The sequence below is a fragment of the Cherax quadricarinatus genome, chromosome 3 (assembly GCF_038502225.1).
Source record: "Cherax quadricarinatus isolate ZL_2023a chromosome 3, ASM3850222v1, whole genome shotgun sequence".
In the NCBI taxonomy this organism is placed as follows: Eukaryota; Metazoa; Arthropoda; class Malacostraca; order Decapoda; family Parastacidae; genus Cherax; species Cherax quadricarinatus.
Genome location: NC_091294.1, coordinates 26940334 through 26967604, shown reverse-complemented (window position 1 = coordinate 26967604; position 27271 = coordinate 26940334). Strand labels below are relative to the sequence as shown.

The 27271-nt window shown below is 39.7% G+C and overlaps 1 protein-coding gene and 1 long non-coding RNA gene across 2 annotated transcripts in view; one reads left to right on the top strand and one right to left on the bottom strand.

Moving 5' to 3' along the window:
• Window positions 1-27271, bottom strand: part of LOC138853561 (uncharacterized) — a 184968-nt gene that overhangs the window by 135829 nt on the left and 21868 nt on the right. The window lies entirely within an intron of this gene.
• The window catches only part of LOC128706533 (histone H3), a 98980-nt gene that overhangs the window by 66303 nt on the left and 5406 nt on the right, over window positions 1-27271 (top strand). The gene's annotated exons all lie outside the window — the stretch shown is intronic.

The window sequence follows — 27271 nt, the reverse complement described above, 5'->3', positions numbered from 1 at the left end:
GTGCTGAAAATATCTAGCCTAGACAGGACTCACAGCAATGGTTTTAAGTTGGAAAAATTCAGATTCAGGAAGGATATAGGAAAGTACTGGTTTGGTAATAGAGTTGTGGATGAGTGGAACAAACTCCCAAGTACAGTTAGAGGCCAGAACGTTGTGTAGCTTTAAAAATAGGTTGGATAAATACATGAGTGGATGTGGGTGGGTGAGAGTTGGACCTGATAGCTTGTGCTACCAGGTCGGTTGCTGTGTTCCTCCCTTAAGTCAATGTGACCTGACCTGACTAGGTTGGGTGCATTGGCTTAAGCCGGTAGGAGACTTGGACCTGCCTCGCATGGGCCAGTAGGCCTGCTGCAGTGTTCCTTCGTTCTTATGTTCTTAAGATGTATATATACGACCAAAACAGTCAAAGGGTTAAGAGTGTCACGAGTGGTAGCGTGTTGTTTGTTGTTGGGTATATAAGGGCTACTGAAGGATAAGCCTTACAAAGTGGTGGTGAAGGCGGCTGCAAGAGGCAGCTGAGGCGGCGGTGTTAGTCAATAGCCCTCTATACTTCCAACAACAATGGAGGAGTCAGTTTCGTGCTGTCGTTTTTCTATCGATTAATCGCTTAACTTACTTGCTACTCTGTTAATGCTACACTTTATCGCTGGCTGGCGCTATAGCCTTTATCGACTCCTGCTGCTTTAGTATCGTATACGTATATTGCAGAATCGCTGAAAAAGCCACATTCTCCCCTCTCTCTCATGGTGGCTTATTTAGCAGTTGCAAGTACTAAAAAGAATGGATTAATGCAAAATATATCTTGTGAAAGCTTGGGATAGTCCTCACTGGCTGATGAACAATGGCACACTGGCTGTACATGGAGTGTCGGGGATGCTCAGGCTGCGTGGACACGTTCTGGACGAATGACTTATACCAAGTTCAGTGACGATCACCGAGCCAATGCTTTGATGAAAAAACGTTACTTGTTCTGAATATTACGTATTCTGATAATGACGTAATCCGGGTGTCCACTGTGTTTCAGTGTCGTGAGCTCATACCTCCACACGCCATGGTGAACTATGAGTTCCTTCTCCCTATTTTCGTAAAGCTCCGCCCAGTGAAGGTAGTTGCTGGTGGTAGTAGTGGAGGTGGTTGCTGGTGGTAGTAGTGGAGGTGGTTGCTGGTGGTAGTAGTGGAGGTAGTTGCTGGTGGTAGTAGTGGAGGTGCTTGCTGGTGGTAGTAGTGGAGGTGCTTGCTGGTGGTAGTAGTAGAGGTAGTTGCTGGTGGTAGTAGTGGAGGTGCTTGCTGGTGGTAGTGGATGAGTGTTGCAACCCCTGAATGGGTCACAATGTATATAATGTATGTTACCTTTTCATATAATTTTATATTGCTTATATTTGCGATAATAGCTAAATTGTAAATATGTTGCTTTATATTATTATTTGACTTAGTTAAATTGTTAGGTAGGATGTAACATTCATATATTATGTGCTCATAGTTCAAGTCTTGATTGTCTAACTACTGTAATTATTGCTCATGGCTCGTTACTCTGCCGGCTTCTGTGTTGCTGGGCAGCAACTGTCCACGGAGAAACCACGTGATCGAGGAGGGGGTGTTCACACCTCGCCTGAAGTAGTCAGTCTGGGCTACTCTCTCTTGGTGGTTGGACATATTTCTGACAAGATGTGCCTAACTCTCCCTTATTGGCCCTTGTTGGAAGATCGTCTCTGTAGCTTTCTTGTTGGTTCTGTAGAACTCTGTTCACAGAACATTGCCTAAACTTAGTGGTTTTCGACGTTGTACTGAGGTTGTGTGTCGTATAGACACTCTGAGCAACTCAGGTCCTGAGCTGTAGCTTCTGACCTAATTTGTACTGATATCTTTGTATTGTCACAGTCGGGGATTTTCTTATGCTGAACTTAGATTCAGTAATATGGGAGTTTTGTGACTTTTGTGGAGGATCTGCAGATGGTCCCTACTTAATGTCGTTATATTATCTCCTTGATCCTGATTCTCTGTCGCAGTTGCTTGTTATATTGCTATTGGGCTTAGCGGTCGTTTATTGTTCAAGCAAGCTGTTCTGATTGCCAGGTGGTCAAGAAGTTAGATTATGTGAGAACTTTGTTAGCCACTGGTTTAAGTCTAATCGAGTCGTGAGACATAGCAAACTACTTAGAGCACTTACATACATGCACACAAACTTATTTGTATATATATGTATTAGGTTATTAAATGTTAATGTACCAGACAGTACTTAAGACATATAAATGTGATATGTGCCTTCAGCACAATATTTCTGTACACGAGAGAAGTGATTATTATTATTTTGATTACTGTGATTAATTTAATTTAATTTGATAATATATTCCTAGACATTATTATTATTAATAAACTTATTAAATTTTAATTTATTTAGTTAGTAGCCTACCAGTTGTAATCCTGAATCAATATTGAATCATACTGAATTCTAATGGATAATTGGACCAGGATACTGACTACTTGTTACGAAAACCCAGTAACAGGCTGAATGCTAGAAGGGCAGTCCTTTCTAGTATTCACTGGAGATCTCTAACCTTATTAGAAATCACGGTTTTTGTAACAATGAGGTGGTTGCTAGTGGTAGAGGTGGAGATGGTTGCTGGTGGTAGAGGTGGAGGCAGTTGCTGGTGGTACTGGAGGAGGTGGTTGCTAGTGGTAGCTCCGCCCATTGGGTGGAGCTTTACAAAAATAGACTGCTCGCACCTTCTCCCTACGTAACTCATAGTTCACCATGGCGTGTGGAGGTATGAGCTCACGATACTAAAATATTGTATAATTATGCTATTAGTATCAATAAAGGTTATTGTTACAAAAAATGCGATTTCTAATAATGATAGAGATCTCCAGTGAATACTAGAAAGGACTGCCCTTCTAGCATCCAGCCTGTTACTGGGTTTTTGTAACAAGTAGCCAGTATCCTGGTCCAATTATCCATTATAATTTAGTAAGATTCAATAGTGCTTCAGGATTACACCTGGTAGGCTACTAACTAAAGAAATTAAAATTCAATAAATTTGTTAATAATAATAAAGTTGTCTAGGCGTATATTATCAAAGTAAATTAAAGTAATCAATATAATCACTTCTCTTGTGTACAGTAGTATTGTGCTGAAGGCACATATCACATCTTTATAGCTTTTAAGTACCGTCTGGTACATTGTTAGCATTTAATAACAATACAAATATATACAAGTAAGTTTGTGTGTAAGTGCCCTAAGTAGTTCTCTGTCTCAAGATTCGACTAGACTTAACCAGTGACTGACTAAAAGCCCTCACATAAACTAACTTCTTGACCAACCTGGCAATCAGAACAGCTTGCTTGACCAATAAAATGACTGATAAGCCGAACAGCAATATAACAAGCAACAGCGACACAGAATCAGGAACAAGGAGATAATATAATGACACTAAGTAGGGACCATCTGCAGATCCTCCACAAAAGTCACAAAACTCCCATACTACTGAATCTAAGCTCAGCATTAGAAAATCCCTGACTTTGACAGTACACAGATACCAGTACAAATTAGGTCAGCAGCTACGGCTCAGGACCTGAGTTTCTCAGAGTGTCTATGAGACACCACCTTAGTACAACGTCAAAAATCACTATGTTCTGTGAACAAAGTTACACAGAACCAACAACAAGAAAGCGACAGAGATGACCTTCCAACAAGGGCCAGCAAGAGAGACCTGGAGTGGGACGTCTTATTGGAAGCAACGTCAAACAGACAAGCTCTTGAGTGCAGGCCAGGCAGTCTCTCCTCCAGGTGAGGTGTGGTCACCCCACCCTGATCACGTGACTCTCCGTGGACTGCTGCTGCCCAGCAACTACAGAGAAGCCGGCAGCAAAACGAGCGGAGCGATAATTACAGTAGTTAGACAATGCTGTCATCTACTTAGCACTCTTCAACTATGAGCACTGAATAATATATAAATGTTACATCCTACCTAATATTATAACTAAGTCAAATAATAATATAAAGCAATATATTTATGATTTAGCTAATATCGCAAATATAAGCAATATAAAATTATATGAACAGATAATATACATTATATACATTGTGACCCATTCAGGGGTCACAATAGTTATCTATCATATTTATTCCAGAATAATAGGTATAACACAAATAATGTAGAAGTATGATAAAGATGCTTAAATTAATAAAAACTGACATTATGTAGAGAGGTATTGAAGGGTGGGTGCCAGGCGCCCACCCTTCAATACCCTTCATTGCCAAAGAATTGAACATTTCTGCTACTTTGAGCTCAATTTCAAGGTACTTTTCGTTGTGAAAGCAATCAAAATCATACATGTCTCTATTTCTGTAATATATCTTCTATTCTATCAATTGAGACCAAGAAAACGAGAATACAACCATAAAAACCATACAAAAATCTACCGCTAAGGGTGGCTAATGGCTGAGAAGTGAACTCGGTTATTTATGGTCTGATTTCTTTCAATTTTGGTGTACATTAAGAAGCATCTTTCCATCATACATTGCCCAAGTTTCATATTGAGATAAGTTCCCTAGATCAAGAGCAAGAGCCCCTCGCCAGCATCGAGGAATATCTCCCTTGAGGCATGCTCGGATCTGGAAATTTCATTCGTGTATGGAAGCAAAAAATTGACAGAGCGATTGCTCATATATGGAAAAATCGCACGTGGATGCACTCGTAAGTAGAGGTTCCACTATATAGACATCTCCGGAGAATATTAGATCTCCCCCTCTAGCATTCAGCCTATTTCTGGTTTTTGCAACAAATGGTCAGAAAGCATTCTGGTCCAGTTATCCTTTAAAATTAATAGTGCTTTAGGATTGCAACTGATAGGATACTAACTAACGAAATAAAAATTGAGGTGTTTATTCACAAAGTTGTCTAGGTGGACAAAATCGAAGTAAATGAATTTGATATAATTTAGGATATAAGCTCCTACACTTGTCTTGTAGTGCAAAGTTAAACTGTACATATGGTAGTATAGTGGAACCTTGGCTTAAAAGTTTAATTCGTTCCATGACCTAGCTCGTATCCCGAGTCAATTTTCCTCATTTAAATTAATTGAAATGCCATTAAACCGTTTCAGTGGAATTCCTGCTCTCAGGAGGCAGGACAAAATACTTTCAATATAACGCTAATAACGGCTTATTTATCTATCACAGTTGATCTAATATAAAAAATATAAATAACATAGAAACCTGATATATACTCTAGAATGAATAAAATGTCATTTTGTGACTAGTGGAGGCGGCCATTCCCACTCCCGCATTGTTGTGGTATTCACTGTCATCTAGTGACGGCCTTTTGAAGCTCGCTTGTTATTGTAGTACATATTATTATTATTATTATTATTATTATTATTATTATTATTATTATTATTATTATTATTATTATTATTATTATTATTATTATTATTATTATTATTATTATTATTATTATTATTATTATTATTATTATTATTATTATTATTATTATTATTATTATTATTTTATTATTATTTTATTATTATTTTATTATTATTATTATTATTATTATTATTATTATTATTATTATTATTATTATTATTATTATTATTATTATTATTATATTATATATTTTTTTTTTTTTTTTTCAACAAGTCGGTCGTCTCCCACCGAGGCAGGGTGACCCAAAAAAGAAAGAAAATCCCCAAAAAGAAAATACTTTCATCATTCAACACTTTCACCACACTCACACATTATCACTGCTTTTGCAGAGGTGCTCAGAATACAACAGTTTAGAAGCATATACGTATAAAGATACACAACATATCCCTCCAAACTGCCAATATCCCAAACCACTCCTTTAAAGTGCAGGCATTGTACTTCCCATTTCCAGGACTCAAGTCCGACTATATGAAAATAACCGGTTTCCCTGAATCCCTTCACTAAATATTACCCTGCTCACACTCCAACAGATCGTCAGGTCCCAAGTATCATTCGTCTCCATTCACTCCTATCTAACACGCTCATGCACGCTTGCTGGAAGTCCAAGCCCCTCGCCCACAAAACCTCCTTTACCTCCTCTTTCCAACCCTTTCGAGGACGACCCCTACCCCTCTTTCCTTCCCCTATAGATTTATATGCTTTCCATGTCATTCTACTTTGATCCATTCTCTCTAAATGACCAAACCACCTCAACAACCCCTCTTCTGCCCTCTGACTAATGCTTTTATTAACTCCACCCCTTCTCCTAATTTCCACACTCCGAATTTTCTGCATAATATTTACACCACACATTGCCCTTAGACAGGACATCTCCACTGCCTCCAACCGTCTCCTCGCTGCTGCATTTACCACCCAAGCTTCACATCCATATAAGAGTGTTGGTACTACTATACTTTCATACATTCCCTTCTTTGCCTCCATAGATAACATTTTTTGACTCCACATATACCTCAACGCACCACTCGCCTTTTTTCCCTCATCAATTCTATGATTAACCTCATCCTTCATAAATCCATCCGCCGACACGTCAACTCCCAAGTATCTGAAAACATTCACTTCTTCCATACTCCTCCTCCCCAATTTGATATCCAATTTTTCTTTATCTAAATCATTTGACACCCTCATCACCTTACTCTTTTCTATGTTCACTTTCAACTTTCTACCTTTACACACATTCTCAAACTCATCCACTAACCTTTGCAATTTTTCTTTAGAATCTCCCATAAGCACAGTATCATCAGCAAAAAGTAACTGTGTCAATTCTCATTTTGAATTTGATTCTCCATAATTTAATCCCACCCCTCTCCCGAACACCCTAGCATTTACTTCTTTTACAACCCCATCTATAAATATATTAAACAACCATGGTGACATTACACATCCCTGTCTAAGACCTACTTTTACCGGGAAGTATTCTCCCTCTCTTCTACACACCCTAACCTGAGCCTCACTATCCTCATAAAAGCTCTTTACAGCATTTAGTAACTTACCACCTATTCCATATACAGTGGTCCCTCAATAATCGTCTGGCCTGAAAGTCCTCCATTTCGGAAATAGTCCTGTTTTTTCGTCAAAATATTGGCTCACAAATGGTCTGGTAACTCGCTAATAGTCCTAATAGTCCTTCGTCCTGGACGCGTACTCACGCTCTGAGCCGCCTCGGCCTTTCCTTCCCAGCCAGTGTGCCATTGTTTACCAGTGAGTGACGGTCCACTCACATGCTCCTACGAAATATTTCATATTCCATTGATTTTAGTGCTTGCAAGTGCTAAATAAGCTACCATGGCTTCAAATAAAGCTTCTAGTGCCAGCCCTTTGGTAAAGAATGTGAGAAGCACATAATTTATGAAAAAGTTTGTAGAAAAATACAAAGATGGTGGTGGTAGAGTGGAAGCAGTTGTGATAGTGGTTGATGAACATAAGAACATAAGAAAGGAGGATCACTGCAGCAGGCCTGTTGGCCCATGCTCGGCAGGTCCTTTACAATTCATCCCACTACCGAAACATTTTCCCAACCCAGTCCTCAATGCTACCCAAGAAATAAGCTCTGATAACTCTATCCACTCATTTGCAAGTCCCAAATGAGTGGATAGAGTTACCAGAGTTTTTTTCTTGGGTAGCATTGAGGACTGGGTTGGGAAAATGTTTCGTTAGTGGGATGAATTGTAAAGGACCTGCCGAGCATGGGCCAACAGGCCTGCTGCAGTGATCTTCCTTTCTTATGTTCTTATGTTCATCAACCACTATCACAACTGCTTCCACTCTACCACCACCATCTTTGTATTTTTCTACAAACTTTTTCATAAATAATGTGTTCCTCACATTCTTTACCAAAGGGCTGGCACTAGAAGCTTTCTTTGGTGGTAGTGATGGTGGTAGAAGGTAGTAGTGATGGTGGTAACAGTTGTAATAGTGGTAGAAGGTCATAGTGATGGTGATAGTGGGTTCCTTCTTTAGTGATTCAGTGATTCTACCAACTCCTCCAATGTTGTTGGAGTTATATAGGGCTACAAAAACCACCGCCGACTCAGCTGCTGCTTCACCACCATTATGGACGGCTTACACTCAGTGGCCCTTATATACCCAACAACAACACAACACAATACCTCTCGTGACATACGTAATGACTTATTTTATTCATTCTAGAGTATATTCCATGTTTCTATGTTATTAATATTGTTTATTATGTCATATTAGTTGAATTTTGATAGATAAATAAGCCATAGAGTTGATATTAGTGTCATATTCTCCAACAATAAACTTGCTATCCCTCCCTCACACAAACAAATAGCCAATAAGAACATAACAATGGAAGAACACTGCAGGTCTACTGGCCCATACAAGGCAGGTCCTTATCAAAATGACCTCCACCCAAAGCTACCCAAGAATTTACTCCCGTTCCCAATGACACAAATCAAACTCAGCTCCTCCAACTCGTATATTTGTCCAATCTCTTCTTAAAGCTACCCAAGGTCCTAGCCTCGATCACCCTACTGGTAAGTGTGATGTTAAATAAGAACTTAAGAAAGTAGGAACACTGGAACAGGCCTGCTGGCCCATACTAGGCCGTTCCTTCACAAATCCAACCCACTAACAGAACAAATGCTACCCAAGCAATAAGCTCAGGTGCAAGTCCGACTCAAATCCAACCCCTCTCACTCGTGTATTTATCCAACCTAAATTTGAAACTACCCAATGTTTTAGGTTCGATCACCCTACTAGGCAGACCATTCCACTCATCAACTACCCCTATTACCAATGTTCATTTATACATTTTATTAGTGCCCTAGAGTCCTTATGGAGGGGGATTCCCCTTCCAAATAACCTCTCTTCCCTCTCTCCTCCTCCCTGTCTTCCATTCATCAACAACAGCCTTCAATAAAGGTAACTGTCATGTTGAATGTTCATTCTTTTGTGCATGTAAATCTATCTTTTAGGTAAAAAAAAAAATTTTTTGTTGATACTTCTAGGTGTCTGGAACGAATTAATTGGATTTACATTATTTCTTATGGGGAAAATTGATTCGAAAATCGTCCATTTCGATAATAGTCCCACTTCCAGGAACGGATTATGGACGATTGAGGGACCACTGTACTTGCAACATCTGCCACATTGCTCCTCTATCCACTCTATCATATGCCTTTTCTAAATCCATAAATGCAATAAAAACTTCCCTACCTTTATCTAAATACTGTTCACATATATGCTTCAATGTAAACACTTGATCTACACATCCCCTACCCACTCTGAAGCCTCCTTGCTCATCCGCAATTCTACATTCTGTCTTACCTCTAATTCTTTCAATTATAACCCTACCGTATACTTTTCCTGGTATACTCAGTAAACTTATTCCTCTATAATTTTTACAATCTCTCTTGTCCCCTTTCCCTTTATATAAAGGGACTATACATGCTCTTCGCCAATCCCTAGGTACCCTCCCCTCTTTCATACATTTATTAACCCTTTGACTGTCGCGGCCGTATATATACGTTTTACGAGGTGCCGTGTTTGACGTATATATACTCATAAATTCTAGCGGCTTCAAATCAAGCAGGAGAAAGCTGGTAGGCCCACATGTGAGAGAATGGGTCTGTGTGGTCAGTGTGCACCATATAAAAAAAATCCTGGAGCACGCAGTGCATAATGAGTAAAAAAAACTCCGACCGTTTTTTTAATTAAAATGCCGACTTTGTGGTCTATTTTCGTATAGTATTTATGGTTGTATTCTCGTTTTCTTGGTCTCATTTGATAGAATGGAAAACATATTACAGAAATAGAGGTGATCTTGATTGATTTTACTATAAAAAGAACCTAGAAATGGAGCTCAAAGTAGCGGAAATGTTTGATTTTTGCTAATGTTCAAAAGTAAACAAATGATGCCATTGTCCAATAAATGTCCAACTAGCCATTCTAATATGCAGTCATGAATGGGTTGATGTTATTTATACAGTTATTACAGCATTGCAGTAGTCTGCATAATAGTAAGTCTAATATTTTTTGTTTGAATAAAAATTCAAAATAGAAAGCAAGAGTAATATCAGAAGGGCCTGGAGACGTGACTGATGAACAAAGAAAATGTTATTTTAGAGCCAGGAATGTCTGCATTGTTCATTCTGGACCTTATTTTGAAATTGTCATATTTTTTAGTTTTCGTGAAATTGGCCAAATTGCAAATTTCTGACCATGTTATTAGGTAGTTGAAATCAGTAAATGGGCAGTTTCTTGTATTCAATCGATAGAAAAAATGAAGTTCTAAAGAAATAGCTATGAGTTTGGGCGACTGGAACAATGGAATTAGCCGAAAATAGGGCTCAAATTGGGCGAAATCGCCGATTTGTAAACAGCGCCGAGGTCGCTAACTTCGCGAGAGCATAATTCCGTCAGTTTTCCATCAAATTTTGTTTTTTTGGTGTCATTACAATCGGGAAAAGATTCTCTATCATTTCATAAGGAAAAATAATTTTTTTTTTTTTTAAATTTTGCGACACCAGGAGACACCTCAGGATTGGGGGTTGCGACAGTCAAAGGGTTAAACAAAAGTACCAACCACTCCAACACTATATCCCCCCCTGCTTTTAACATTTCTGTCATGATCCCATTTCATTCTACGTAATGCCTCGCGTACCTCCACCACACTTACATTCTGCTCTTCTTCACTCCTAAAAGATGGTATACCTCCCTGGCCAGTGCATGAAATTACCGCCTCCCTTTCTTCCTCAACATTTAAAAGTTCCTCAAAATATTCTCGCCATCTACCTAATACCTCCCTCTCCCCATCTACTAACTCCCCTACTCTGTTTTTAACGGACAAATTCATACTTTCCCTAGGCTTTCTTAACTTGTTTAACTCACTCCAAAATTTTTTCTTATTTTCATTAAAATTTCTTGACAGTGCCTCTCCCACTCTTTCATCTGCTCTCCTTTTGCACTCTCTCACCACTCTCTTCACCTTTCTTTTACTCTCCATATACTCTGCTCTTCTTATAACACTTCTACTTTGTAAAAACCTCTCGTAAGCTACGTTTTTCTCTTTTATCACACCCTTTACTTCATCATTCCACCAATCACTCCTCTTTCCTCCTGCCCCCACCCCCCTATAACCACAAACTTCTGCCCCAAATTCTAATACTGCATTTTTAAAACTATTCCAACCCTCTTCAACCCCCCCCCCCCCCACTACTCATCTTTGCACTAGCCCACCTTTCTGCCAATAGTCGCTTATATCTCGCCCGAACTTCCTCCTCCCTTAGTTTATACATTTTCACCTCCCTCTTACTTGTTGTTGCCACCTTCCTCTTTTCCCATCTACCTCTTACTCTAACTGTAGCTACAACTAAATAATGATCTGATATATCAGTTGCCCCTCTATAAACATGTACATCCTGGAGCCTACCCATCAACCTTTTATCCACCAATACATAATCTAACAAACTACTTTCATTACGTGCTACATCATACCTTGTATATTTATTTATCCTCTTTTTCATAAAATATGTATTACTTATTATCAAATTTCTTTCTACACATAGCTCAATTAAAGGCTCCCCATTTACATTTACCCCTGGCACCCCAAATTTACCTACTACTCCCTCCATATCATTTTTACCCACTTTAGCATTGAAATCCCCAACCACCATTACTCTCACACTTGATTCAAAACTCCCCACGCATTCACTCAACATTTCCCAGAATCTCTCTCTCTCCTCTACACTTCTCTCTTCTCCAGGTGCATACACGCTTACTATAACCCACTTTTCACATCCAATCTTTATTTTACTCCACATAATCCTTGAATTTATGCATTTGTAGTCCCTCTTTTCCTGCCATAGCTTATCCTTCAACATTATTGCTACTCCTTCTTTAGCTCTAACTCTATTTGAAACCCCTGACCTAATCCCATTTATTCCTCTCCATTGAAACTCTCCCACCCCCTTCAGCTTTGTTTCACTTAAAGCCAGGACATCCAGTTTCTTCTCATTCATAACATCCACAATCATCTCTTTCTTATCATTTGCACAACATCCACGCACATTCAGACTTCCCACTTTGACAATTTTCTTCTTCTTATTCTTTTTAGTAGTCTTTACAGGAAAAGGGGTTACTAGCCCATTGTTCCCGGCATTTTAGTTGACTTTTACAAAACGCATGGCTTACGGAGGAAAGATTCTTATTCCACTTCCCCATGGATATAAAAGGAAAAGTAATAAGACCAAGAACTATTAAGATAAATTCAAAGAAAACTCAGATGAGTGTGTATAAATAAACATGTACATGTATGTGTAGTGTGACCTAAGTGTAAGTAGAAGTAGCAAGACGTACCTGTAATTTTGCATATTTATGAGACAGACAAAAGACACCAGCAATCCTACCATCATGTAAAACAATTACAGGCTTTCATTTTACACTCACTTGGCAGGACGATAGTACCTCCCTGGGTGGTTGCTGTCTACCAACCTACTACTAATATTTATTATATTATTATTTATATATTATTATTAATAAAAATAATAGTAAATAATATTTATTATTTATTTATTTATTATTATTATTATTATTATTATTATTATTATTATTATTATTATTATTATTATTATTATTATTATTATACAGCCTCTCCTCATTTAACCCTTTCAGGGTCCGTCCCGTAGATCTACGGCTTTACGTTCAGGGTCCAAACCGTAGATCTACGCCATGAGCTCAGCTCACTCTGATAAACTGTGAGTGGTACATTTGGGCCTAGATATGAGAGAATACATCAATGTGGTATGTGTGCACCACATAAAACAGATCCTGCAGCACACTGTGTATAATGAGAGAAAAAAAATGAAATCATGATTTTTCGATTAAAACAGCAACTTTGCAGTGTTTTTTCGTATGTTTTTTATAGTTGTATTTGCGATTTCTTGGTCTCATTTGATAGAATGGAAGACATATTACAGAAATAGAGATGATTTTGATTGGTTTTTGCACTGGAAATGGCTTGAAACTGAGCTCAAAGTAGCAGAAATGTTAAATTTTTGCCGATATTCAAGAGTAAACAAACGACCTCACACGTCTAATACACGCCAGCTGGTGGGTCTAATATGCATTCACAAATATGGTGATGATATTTATACATTTATTACAGTATTGCATAACAGTAAATCTTCTATTTTTTGGTGTGAATAAAAATTCATTATGTGAATAAAAAATCAAAATGGAATTTATTTGTAAAGCCTCAAAACATAACTAATGAACAGAGGAACTGTTAGTTTAGTGCCAGGAATGCCTACATTGTTCATTCTGGACCCTATTTTGAAATTGGAATATTTTGAACTTTGTGTTAAATTGGCCAAATTAACAATTTCCGATCACTTTATTTTGTAGTTGAAACAGTTGACTTGGCGATTTCTTGTGCTCAATCGATAGAATAGAAGTAATACTAGTGAAATAGCTAAGAATTTGGTTGATTGGAATAATGTAATTGGCCTAAAATGGGAGTCAAAGTCGGCAAAATCGCCGATTCGTAAATATCGCTGACACATCAAAATTCGCGAGAGCATAATTTCGTCAATTTTCCACCAAATTTCGTACTTTTTGTTTTATTACCTTCACAAAAAGATTCTCTTCGATTTCATAAGAAAAAATAACAAATTTTTTTTTTGAAAATTCTTGGACACTGGTGCGTGACTCCAGATTTGGGCCTTGGACCCTGAAAGGGTTAATGAATTCCGTTCCTAAGACCACGTCGGTAAACAAATTTGTCGCTAAGTGAGGAGCATACTATAATGGTAGTGGGTTTGTGTCAACCATCTTTGATATTGTTTTAATGTTACCTTTGCACCATTTATAACATTTCTGGTATAATTTTAAATGTTTGTACAGTAATATACTGTATACAGGTACCATCCGTCTTACGACCAAGCTTGGTTCTGACCAACTGGTCGTAAATCAAAATGGACGTAACTCGAACCTTACTACTGAATATCAACATCACATTTTTGTAATTATTTTATTTTGTTTTATTTTGGTATTTCATTTTTTTACTTTACTTTTTATGCTGTTAGTACTGTATTTTATACTGTAAGGTTTAGGATAAACACACTGTACAACACCAACAGTTGTTTATTTCCCAGAAATTTGGCATACAAAACATGGTCGTATGTCGAGCAGGTTGTAAGTTGGATGGTAGGTGTATTGTAATCAGAATAGAAGAAATCAGCTCTAATATACATTATTTAGGTATGCATACTAGTCAGAGAGGCCGTCGTAAGTCTGAGTCGTTGGTAAACGAGTTCATCGCTAAGTGAGGAGAGGCTGTACTATTATTATGCGTATTATTATTATATTACAGTGGAACCCCGGTTAACGATATTTTTTCACTCCAGAAGTATGTTCAGGTGCCAGTACTGACCGAATTTGTTCCCATAAGGAATATTGTGAAGTAGATTAGTCCATTTCAGACCCCCAAACATACACGTACAAACGCACTTACATAAATACACTTACATAATTGGTCGCATTCGGAGGTGATCGTTATGCGGGGGTCCACTGTATATGTATTATTATTATTATTATACTTCTTTCTTTCAACACGCTGGCCATATCCCACCAAGGCGGGGTGGGCCAAAAGGAAAAATGAAAGTTTCTCCTTTTACATTTAGTAATATTTACAGGAGAAGAGGTTACTAGCCCCTTGCTCCTGGCATTTTAGTCGCCTCTTACAACACGCATGGCTTACAGAGGAAGAATTCTGTTCCACTTCCCCATGGAGGTAAGAGGAAATAAACAAGAACAAGAACTAGAAAGAAAATAGAAGAATACCCAGAGGGATGTGTATATATATGCTTGTACATGTATGTGTAATGTGACCTAAGTGTAAGTAGAAGTAGCAAGACGTACATGAAATCTTGCATGTGTACGAGACAGAATAAAAAGACACCAACAATCCTACCATCATGTAAAACAATTACAGGTTTCCGTTTTACACTCAGCAGGACGGTAGTACCTCCCTGGGTGGTTGCTGTCTACCAACCTACTACCTATAAATATTATACTTCTTTCTTTCTTTCAACACACCGGCCATATCCCACCAAGGCAGGGTGGCCCAAAAAGAAAAACGAAAGTTTCTCTTTTAAATTTAATAATTTATACGGGAGAAGGGGTTACTAGCCCTTGCTCCCGGCATTTTAGTCGCCTCTTACAACACGCGTGGTTTACGGAGGAAGAATTCTGTTCCACTTCCCCATGGAGATAAGAGGAAATAAACAAGAACAAGAACTAGAAAGAAAATAGAAGAATACCCAGAGGGGTGTGTATATATATATGCTTGTACATGTATGTGCAGTGTGACCTAAGTGTAAGTAGAAGTAACAAGGCACCTGAAATCTTGCATGTTTATGAGACAGACAAAAGACACCAGCAATCCTACCATCATGTAAAACAATTACAGGTTTTCGTTGTACACTCACTTTGCAGGGCGGTAGTACCTCCCTGGGCGGTTGCTGTTTACCAACCTACTGCCTAGGTAATTATTATACATCTTATTATATTATTATATAATAATATTATTATGATGAAGTGCTAAACCCGTAGGATTACACAGCGCCTATGGGGAGGGGAATGGAAGGTATTCAGGCTTAATTTAGGGAATTGGAGCACAGATAAAATTCCCTAGATCAAGAGCCTGTCACCAGCGTCAAGGAACCTCCCTTGAGGGGGAAGCTCACATCCTGAATTTTTGCTTGTATCAAGAAACAAAAAAATCGACCAAGCGACTGCTCGTATCCTGAATAACTCGTATGGTGGGGCACTCGTTAGCCGAGGCTCTGCTGTATAGTCCTGAAAGCACATTTCGTTACAGTACGACTCTTAAATACTATTATGATTCAGAGGTAATCTAGGGCATTACATTTGAAGGATACATTTTATATCTCTTGATAGTAATAACTTTCGCTCTTGTAATCATAATAAGACTTTGGTATAATGAATATTCTTAAGCTTCTTTCTCTTATATAAGAAAATCAGGAGATCAAAAAATATTTTTTTATATTGTTCGTTTGTGTAAACTAGTTTTGTAAACAATATAATAAAACTTCTGTTTGTGCGATTATTGTGTTACATACAACGAGTGTATATATGTACATTTCACCTTTGGTCTCGCAAGCCACATAAGTTATGTGAAAAAATAAAATAGTGAAAAAAATCAAACCTTCAAATGGAAGTAAACCAGAGTTTGCCGAGTGAGTGGCATTTGCCGCTGTTGCCATACGCGGCTCATTTTCTGCCAACTCTACTCCTCTATATCTCAGTAAGTACTGACTGCAAAAAAAATTTGGGGGCCTTAACCCTTTCAGGGTCCGTGCTGTAGATCTACAGCTTTACGTTGAGGGTCCAAATTGTAGATCCACGCCAAAATTCTAGTGGCGTCAAATTTAGCGGGAGAAGGTGGGTAAGCCTACATCTGAGAGAACGGGTATGGGTCAGTGTGCGCACTATAGAAAAAATCTGGACGGCCGCATGGTATTGTGGGAACGCCGCCAAAGTAGCTTTGTTCACCATGCCTGGCGGCAAGGAAGCTCTCCCCTCCCACTCACTCTCCAGGCGAATTCTGACTCTCCTCTTCACAGCTTACAGTTCTAAGACTGATGGAAGTGGATCTGAAGAGGAATTCTATGGTTTTGAGCCATATGGTACAATGGTGCCATATGGTACAGGGACCCTAATGGAAATAAGTCTGACTTTTTTGGGTTATCCTAGGTTCTCCAAATATATACTGCTATGTATGGTAATCTATGTAACTTTGTGTATACCTAAATAAACTTATGACACCACATGTGCTTCAGTAAGTTTATTCAGGTGTACACAAATACAGTTACATAGGGATTGGCAGAGAGCATGCATAGTTCCTTTGTATAAAGGCAAAGGGGATAAAAGAGAGTGCAAAAATTATAGGGGGATAAGTCTGTTGAGTGTACCTGGTAAAGTGTATGGTAGAGTTATAATTGAAAGAATTAAGAGTAAGACGGAGAATAGGATAGCAGATGAACAAGGAGGCTTTAGGAAAGGTAGGGGGTGTGTGGACCAGGTGTTTACAGTGAAACATATAAGTGAACAGTATTTAGATAAGGCTAAAGAGGTCTTTGTGGCATTTATGGATTTGGAAAAGGCGTATGACAGGGTGGATAGGGGGGCAATGTGGCAGATGTTGCAAGTGTATGGTGTAGGAGGTAGGTTACTGAAAGCAGTGAAGAGTTTTTACGAGGATAGTGAGGCTCAAGTTAGAGTATGTAGGAAAGAGGGAAATTTTTTCCCAGTAAAAGTAGGCCTTAGACAAGGATGTGTGATGTCACCGTGGTTGTTTAATATATTTATAGATGGGGTTGTAAGAGAAGTAAATGCGAGGGTCTTGGCAAGAGGCGTGGAGTTAAAAGATAAAGAATCACACACAAAGTGGGAGTTGTCACAGCTGCTCTTTGCTGATGACACTGTGCTCTTGGGAGATTCTGAAGAGAAGTTGCAGAGATTGGTGGATGAATTTGGTAGGGTGTGCAAAAGAAGAAAATTAAAGGTGAATACAGGAAAGAGTAAGGTTATGAGGATAACAAAAAGATTAGGTGATGAAAGATTGAATATCAGATTGGAGGGAGAGAGTATGGAGGAGGTGAACGTATTCAGATATTTGGGAGTGGACGTGTCAGCGGATGGGTCTATGAAAGATGAGGTGAATCATAGAATTGATGAGGGAAAAAGAGTGAGTGGTGCACTTAGGAGTCTGTGGAGACAAAGAACTTTGTCCTTGGAGGCAAAGAGGGGAATGTATGAGAGTATAGTTTTACCAACGCTCTTATATGGGTGTGAAGCGTGGGTGATGAATGTTGCAGCGAGGAGAAGGCTGGAGGCAGTGGAGATGTCATGTCTGAGGGCAATGTGTGGTGTGAATATAATGCAGAGAATTCGTAGTTTGGAAGTTAGGAGGAGGTGCGGGATTACCAAAACTGTTGTCCAGAGGGCTGAGGAAGGGTTGTTGAGGTGGTTCGGACATGTAGAGAGAATGGAGCGAAACAGAATGACTTCAAGAGTGTATCAGTCTGTAGTGGAAGGAAGGCGGGGTAGGGGTCGGCCTAGGAAGGGTTGGAGGGAGGGGGTAAAGGAGGTTTTGTGTGCGAGGGGCTTGGACTTCCAGCAGGCATGCGTGAGCGTGTTTGATAGGAGTGAATGGAGACAAATGGTTTTTAATACTTGACGTGCTGTTGGAGTGTGAGCAAAGTAACATTTATGAAGGGATTCAGGGAAACCGGCAGGCCGGACTTGAGTTCTGGAGATGGGAAGTACAGTGCCTGCACTCTGAAGGAGGGGTGTTAATGTTGCAGTTTAAAAACTGTAGTGTAAAGCACCCTTCTGGCAAGACAGTGATGGAGTGAATGATGGTGAAAGTTTTTCTTTTTCGGGCCACCCTGCCTTGGTGGGAATCGGCCGGTGTGATAATAAAAAAAAATAGCAGCATATGTATAAAATCCTAGGATAACTCAAAAAAGTCAGGGTGACTTATTTCCATAGGAATCCATGTATCTGTACCATATGGTGTCCTGTACTGTATGGTACCCTGCACCGTGTGGTACCCTGCACCGTGTGGTACCCTGCACCGTGTGGTACCCTGCACCGTATGGTACCCTGCACCGTGTGGTACCCTGCACCGTGTGGTACCCTGCACCGTGTGGTACCCTGTACTGTATGGTACCATATAGTACAATGCACCATATGTTACCCTGTAACATATGATACCCTGTACCATATGGTCAGTAGGTGGTGTTGGTGCCATGAGGCACCAGCCAAGACTGAGTGGCGACGCAAGGTAGTGACTCGGCGGTTTCCAAGACAAAATGCATTGTCATCCACCTCAAGGAACATGTCCAGTGGCTGTACATTTGTGAATATATAATAGAACATTACTAATATACAACATTTTTGCATATTTTTGTTGTAAACAATTATTGTAAATGAAATAATGATGAAAATATTAGTGTGTTGTTGAATACAACAGTACCATATAGTACCATATGGTACAATGAACCATATGTCATCATTGTACCATATGGTACCATTGCACCCTATGGCACCTTTGTACCATATGGTACTATACGGTACCGTTGTATTCAACACAATAACCGCACTAATATTTTCATTGTTTTGTTTACAATAAACTTGTTTACAAGTTTTGTATTTACAATAGTGGGTTGCAATGCAAAGAGAGCCTCTATTATGCCTAGGCATTATGGGCCAACTTAACATTATTGGCTTACAGACTACTTAACACTAAGGATTATTTCATAGTTGTACAGTAGATTATTAATTATAAATGAATCAAAATTTGTATAGGACAAAATATATATATATTCGAAAATGATTTTTGTGAAAACAATGATTCAGTTACATTCCTGTCAACAATGGATAAAAGGTTCAAAGTGATAGTTGAAGTTATGATGTAGGAGTACATAAGTGAGTATGTGTGTACTGAGTATTTAGCATTTAATCTAGGGTGATTAAGTGGCTTTTGAGAAGTCTTAAATTGATTTTCAGACTGGGTTACTTTAATATCTTCTGGAAATGAATTCCATATTTTCGGGCCCTTTATGTTTACCTGGAGTTTACCTGGAGAGAGTTTCGGGGGTCAACGCCCCCGCGGCCCGGTCTGTGACCAGGCCTCCTGGTGGATCAGCGCCTGATCAACCAGGCTGTTGCTGCTGGCTGCACGCAAACCAACGTACGAGCCACAGCCCGGCTGATCAGGAACTGACTTTAGGTGCTTGTCCAGTGCCAGCTTGAAGACTGCCAGGGGTCTGTTGGTAATCCCCCTTATGTGTGCTGGGAGGCAGTTGAACAGTCTCGGGCCCCTGACACTTATTGTATGGTCTCTTAACGTGCTAGTGACACCCCTGCTTTTCATTGGGGGGATGGTGCATCGTCTGCCAAGTCTTTTGCTTTCGTAGTGAGTGATTTTCGTGTGCAAGTTCGGTACTAGTCCCTCTAGGATTTTCCAGGTGTATATAATCATGTATCTCTCCCTCCTGCGTTCCAGGGAATACAGGTTTAGAAACCTCAAGCGCTCCCAGTAATTGAGGTGTTTTATCTCCGTTATGCGCGCCGTGAAAGTTCTCTGTACATTTTCTAGTTCGGCAATTTCACCTGTCTTGAAAGGTGCTGTTAGAGTGCAGCAATATTCCAGCCTAGATAGAACAAGTGACCTGAAGAGTGTCATCATGGGCTTGGCCTCCCTAGTTTTGAAGGTTCTCATTATCCATCCTGTCATTTTTCTAGCAGATGCGATTGATACAATGTTATGGTCCTTGAAGGTGAGATCCTCCGACATAATCACTCCCAGGTCTTTGACGTTGGTGTTTCGCTCTATTTTGTGGCCAGAATTTGTTTTGTACTCTGATGAAGATTTAATTTCCTCATGTTTACCATATCTGAGTAATTGAAATTTCTCATCGTTGAACTTCATATTGTTTTCTGCAGCCCACTGAAAGATTTGGTTGATGTCCGCCTGGAGCCTTGCAGTGTCTGCAATGGAAGACACTGTCATGCAGATTCGGGTGTCATCTGCAAAGGAAGACACGGTGCTGTGGCTGACATCCTTGTCTATGTCGGATATGAGGATGAGGAACAAGATGGGAGCTAGTACTGTGCCTTGTGGAACAGAGCTTTTCACCGTAGCTGCCTCGGACTTTACTCTGTTGACGACTACTCTGTGTTCTGTTAGTGAGGAAATTATAGATCCATCGACCGACTTTTCCTGTTATTCCTTTAGCGCGCATTTTGTGCGCTATTACGCCATGGTCACACTTGTCGAAGGCTTTTGCAAAGTCTGTATATATTACATCTGCATTCTTTTTGTCTTCTAGTGCATTTAGGACCTTGTCGTAGTGATCCAGTAGTTGAGACAGACAGGAGCGACCTGTTCTAAACCCATGTTGCCCTGGGTTGTGTAACTGATGGGTTTCTAGATGGGTGGTGATCTTGCTTCTTAGGACCCTTTCAAAGATTTTTATGATATGGGATGTTAGTGCTATTGGTCTGTAGTTCTTTGCTGTTGCTTTACTGCCCCCTTTGTGGAGTGGGGCTATGTCTGTTGTTTTTAGTAACTGTGGGACGACCCCCGTGTCCATGCTCTCTCTCCATAGGATGGAAAAGGCTCGTGATAGGGGCTTCTTGCAGTTCTTGATGAACACAGAGTTCCATGAGTCTGGCCCTGGGGCAGAGTGCATGGGCATGTCATTTATCGCCTGTTCGAAGTCATTTGGCGTCAGGATAACATCGGATAGGCTTGTGTTAATCAAATTTTGTGGCTCTCTCATAAAAAATTCGTTTCGATCTTCGACTCTCAGTCTGGTTAGCGGCTTGCTAAAAACTGAGTCATATTGGGACTTGAGTAGCTCACTCATTTCCTTGCTGTCATCTGTGTAGGACCCATCTTGTTTAAGTAGGGGCCCAATACTGGACGTTGTTCTCGATTTTGATTTGGCATAGGAGAAGAAATACTTTGGGTTTCTTTCGATTTCATTTATGGCTTTTAGTTCTTCCCGCGATTCCTGACTCCTAAAGGATTCTTTTAGCTTAAGTTCGATGCTTGCTATTTCTCTGACCAGTGTCTCCCTGCGCATTTCAGATATATTGACCTCTTTTAGCCGCTCTGTTATTCTTTTCCGTCGCCTGTAAAGGGAGCGCCTGTCTCTTTCTATTTTACATCTACTCCTCCTTTTTCTTAGAGGAATAAGCCTTGTGCATACATCGAGTGCCACCGAGTTAATCTGTTCTAGGCATAAGTTTGGGTCTGTGTTGCTTAGTATATCTTCCCAGCTTATATCGGTTAGGACTTGGTTTACTTGGTCCCACTTTATGTTTTTGTTATTGAAGTTGAATTTGGTGAATGCTCCCTCGTGACTAGTCTCATTTTGTCGGTCTGGGGCTCCACGCATACATGTCTGAACCTCAATTATGTTGTGATCTGAGTATATTGTTTTTGATATGGTGACATTTCTTATCAGATCATCATTGTTAGTGAAGATGAGGTCTAGTGTATTCTCCAGTCTAGTAGGCTCTATTATTTGCTGGTTTAAATTGAATTTTGTGCAGAGATTTAAAAGCTCGTGTGAGTGTGAGTTTTCATCAGAGCTGCCTCCTGGTGTTATTTCTGCAACAATATTATTTGCTATATTCCTCCATTTTAGGTGCCTTAAGTTGAAGTCCCCCAGGAGCAAGATGTTGGGTGCAGGAGCTGGAAGATTTTCCAGACAGTGGTCAATTTTTAACAGCTGTTCCTGGAATTGCTGGGATGTTGCATCCGGAGGCTTGTAGACTACCACAATGACTAGGTTTTGGTTCTCGACCTTTACTGCTAAAACTTCCACTACATCATTTGAGGCATTAAGCAGTTCTGTGCAAACAAGTGACTCTGCAATGTACAGGCCAACCCCCCCCCTTTTGCCTGTTCACTCTGTCACATCTGTATAGGTTGTAACCTGGGATCCATATTTCGTTGTCCAAGTGATCCTTTATGTGGGTCTCAGTGAAAGCCGCGAACATTGCCTTTGCCTCTGCAAGCAGTCCACGGATGAAAGGTATTTTGTTGTTTGTTGCTGGCTTTAGACCCTGTATATTTGCAAAGAAGAATGTTATCGGACTGGTGGTATTGTTGGTACTGGGGGGGGATTTTTTTTCCGGCATTAGTATCTGTATCTGTTGGTTTGGAGTGGAGGCCATCGACTGTGGTTCCACTCCAGGAATGACTGGATTTGGTGTACGATTTCTGCCATTTCCTGCCAGTTTTTTTTCCTTCCTGGCACTAAAAAACCTCTCCCTCTTGAGTGGCTGTGGCTACCCAGGTTTTCCCATGGCCTGGATGTTTTGTATCTTTTTGTCCCCTTTAGATGGTATGCCTGGCAATTTAAGTTATAGCACAGTCTTTCCTGTACTGAAGAGGTACACATTTCAGGGTGAAAAAGCTTACAGGAAGGGAGTTTGCATTTTCCTGTTTTCATATGGGCATGGCATTTTCTAGGGTGGTCATAGTTGCATGTCCCATCTGTTTTTCCAGATTTCCCATGCCAGCAGATACCAAGTGCATAGTATGTGCACAGGCTTGGTTTCCGCTTGCCTTGGGTTTCTGTGACTGTATTCCCTGTTGGTGCACGTTTCCCTGTCTTACTTCTATCCTCCCTAGCACCAACAATGGAGCTCCCACCAGTTGTTTTTGGTAATTTATCCTCACTATTGCTATTGGAGTCCTCTTGTTTGCTATTTCCTGCGGTATTTCTAGTTTGCAATATTGGTTTTATCTTATCTTTGACTACACTTGTTTCCCTACTATGGCTCCTGTCCCCTATGAGGTCATTTATATGTATTCCTTCCTGCGTATAATTCCCGACTACCTGGACAAAATCTCCAGCTTCACCATTTCTGTCTCCCAGGACAGTATCTCCAGCTTCACCATTTCTGTCTCCCAGGACAGTATCTCCAGCTTCACCATTTCTGTCTCCCAGGACAGCACCTCCAGCTTCACCATTACTGTCTCCCAGGACAGCACCTCCAGCTTCACCATTACTGTCTCCCAGGACAGCACCTCCAGCTTCACCATTACTGTCTCCCAGGACAGCATCTCCAGCTTCACCATTACTGTCTCCCAGGACAGCACTATCAGCCCCACATTTACTGACTACCTGGACATCACCTCCAGCCTTACAGTTTGTGACTACATGGCCAGTATCAAGGGCAGTACCATTCAGCCCAGACTTTTTATGTTCCCATCTGTTGTAGAAAGCTTCCAGGTTTTCTATGAAAGCAGCTTTGATGTTGTCCTCTTTTAATACCCTTGTGATTTTAGTCCACAGATTTTCCTCATTTGGGCATACCCAAAAGCACTTCCCTGTTTTAATACTGCTTGTAGCTAGTTCTGGGATATCTGCACAAGGAGCGTGACACCAATTTCCACAAAAATGACAATTTATCCATGTGGAAGCCCGTTTGTTTGACTGACCACAGACTACACACAGCTTCATAATGATTTGAATGGTTGATTTACTGCAATTCTACTAGCAACCTCTTGAATATTATATTAATAACCTTAAATGAAGCTCTAGCTATTTGTATTTCTGTTTCTAACTCTTTTTGTATATTGGACAGCTTACCGTCACGTTCCTGATTTTTAATGTTTGTGTTTACAAGGGCGCCTACAACCCCATCCGTTTACAGTCTGCTTTATTGTCCAACGAAACTGTTTGAAACCAGTCCCGGGTTCGGACCAGTCAAGGGTTCGGACCAGTCAAGGGTTCGGACCAGTCGATCTGCTCTGATCAGAGGGTCACTTATTTAAAACATACTGGTCGGTGATTTGAGCTAACACATGAAGGATCTACTGGAAATTATCTACCCGAGTAATATATGATTTGACTGATACAAAAGTATAACTTGCGTGTTGAAGAGCCGGTGATATCTGGCAGCTCCTACAATGACGAACGGTCGACCTCCACCCTTGTTTATCAATCGCTGTATCTGGCTTTTCTATTTTTTTTTTTTTTTTCCGTCTCCACCACAATAAATGCTATATTATCACTATAGTTGACTGGTGCAAATTTTGGAGGAAGGACGCTTTTTCTGTAGTAATAATTGCTTCTCGTTGTGTATATTGCGACCGCTGGTAACTACAGGTTATATGAAATTCACAGTAACGTCTCGTATTTGCATAGAGTTTTTACAGTGTGATATGGACACGAGGTATATCAAAAAGAGATGTGTCTTGTGTTGTGGTCATGCATCCTGTTTAGGTTGGTGAGGAGAAGTTTGAGTGGAGGGTTTATATTTGCGTGTATTGTTCTGTGTATGTAGTAGGCACATGAATAAGTATGGATGTTCTTAATGGTGAGCAGATTCAAACTTTTGAAAATTGGTGGAGTATGCTTGCAGGAGTGAGAATTTGTTATTCTTACTGCTGCCTTTTGCTGGGTTATTAGGGGTTTTAGGTGATTGGATGTTGTTGATCCCCATGCACAAATTCCATATGTAAGATAAGGGTATATGAGTGAATGGTACAGTGCCAGGAGAGCTGACTGTGGAACGTAGTACCTTAGCTTTGATAGTATGCCTACAGTCTTGGAGATTTTCTTGGTGATTTGTTGTATGTGTGTCTGGAACTTAAGGCTACTGTCAAGGTGGATACCTAGGAATTTTCCCTCTGAATCTTGTGACTGATGATCCATTTATCGTTATGTTAATTGGATCATTTGCAGCTTTGTTTCCAAACTGAATAAAATAGGTTTTATCAGTGTTCAGGGTAAGTTTTAGTCATCATCCAGGCAGATATTTTCTGTAATTCAGCATTGACTGTGTTAGCTAGTATGACTGTGTCTGGGTGGGAAAAGACATATGTAGTGTCATCTGCAAATAATATGGGTTTGAGTAGCTGTGATGCATTCGGTAGATCATTGATGTAGATGAAAAAGAGGAGTGGTCCAAGGACACTTCCTTGTGGGACTCCTACTGTGATGGGTTGGGTGGAAGAGTTTGCATCATTTGCATACACATATTGAGTTCTGCTACTAAGGAATGATTTTTAGGTAGTTAAGGGAGTGGCCTCTGATACCTTAGTGCGTTAATTTGGAGTACAGCAGTTCATGGACGACTGTATCGAAAGCTTTATGTAAATCAATGAAAATGCCCAGTGGGTCTAATTTCTTTTCAAGTGGCGGTATATATTAGTTCTATCATATGTATGATAGCATCATTTGTGCTTTTATTCCTAAATCCAAACTGACAAGGGTTTAATGTGTTGTGTGAGACGAGGTAGGAATAGATCCGTCTATGAATTAATTTTTCAAAGATTTTAGAGAGCAGTGGTAAGTTAGATATTGGTCTGTAGTTATTCAAGTCAGCTTGGACGCCTCCTTTGTGGATCGGAGTGACCCTCGCTATTCTGAGGATTGTTGGGAAGGTAGATGATTCAATATATTTGTTAGAGCGTTGCAATAATTGGTGACAATGCTTGAGAAGCTTTTTTGTACATAAAAGTAGGCAAGTTGTTTGTCTCCTGCCTTGTTTTTAAGGGTGTTTATGATGAGTGTAACTTCTATGGGGTTCGTTGGAGCTAGGAATAGCGTATTCGGGTAGGTACCTATGAGGTAGTCTGATGGACGGGTGTTTGCGCTTGGTATTTTTTTCGCTAGATTTTTTCTTATGGTGGAGAAGGACACATCAAGTCTCTTCAGTTTCAGTTGGTGCGAGTAGGGGTTCATCTGATTTTGTTAGTTTGATTGTTTTGTTTTGTTTTTGGATAACTTTTTATTTCCAAGAATTTCAGATAGTTTTCCAGGTTTTTTTCATATCACCTTTGATGTTATGTACGTAATCTATTTTCATAAAACAATTTTTTAGATCTTATCAGGCTGGTAAGTGCTGACGAGTAACGTTTAGACTGTTCTCTAGTTATTTGAGCCATTCTTTACTGTTTTTCATATTTGTGTTTTGTGTTAATGGATTTGAGGTTGCTTGGTGTTAGCCAGGGCTTATTCAGTTTCTTTGCTGTGATCTGTTTAGGTTTTTTGGGGCAATGTTATTATAGAGGCTTTGGGCATTTTTTAGAAAATTATTTATACATTCATTCATATCTGTACATGTTTCGAGCTCATTTTACCAATCGATGTTATTCATAGCTGCTATAAAGTTGTTAACTGCTGTCTCAGTATGTAGTCTGAAGGTTACTTTAGTAATGTCTTGTGGCAGTTTGCCCAGATTAGTTATGAGAAAGGTTAGGTAGTGGTCTGTAGTGTTGTCTGTGATTGTGCCTGATTTTAAAGGGGATATGGTGTTTGTCCAGATGTGGTCTATTAAGGAGGTGCTTGTCTTGGGTATTCTTGTAGGTTTAGATATTGCTGGTAGCAACAGGCAGTTACTCATTGTGTTTGTGAATTCGGTTACTTGTGGGTCCTTGTTGTGTAGTATGTTTACGTTGAAATCTCCTGTTAGTAGTAGGTGGTCTTTATTCATGTGTGCATCAGTAATCATGTTTCTTAGTTTTTCACTAAAGTGATAAATGTTTGACTGTGGTACTCTGTAGATGTTTATAACTGTGAGGGTTTTTTGCAGGTCTTTTGATTTAAATTTGGCTTTGATATATTCTCCATGTTCATCCCTTGTGCAAGATTTATTGATACATTCGAGTTGATTTGAGTAGTATATAGCTGTTCCTCCCCCTTGCTGGTCTGTTAATGATAAACATATTAGTTCATTTATTGTGTTGAATATAATGAGGGTTCATTT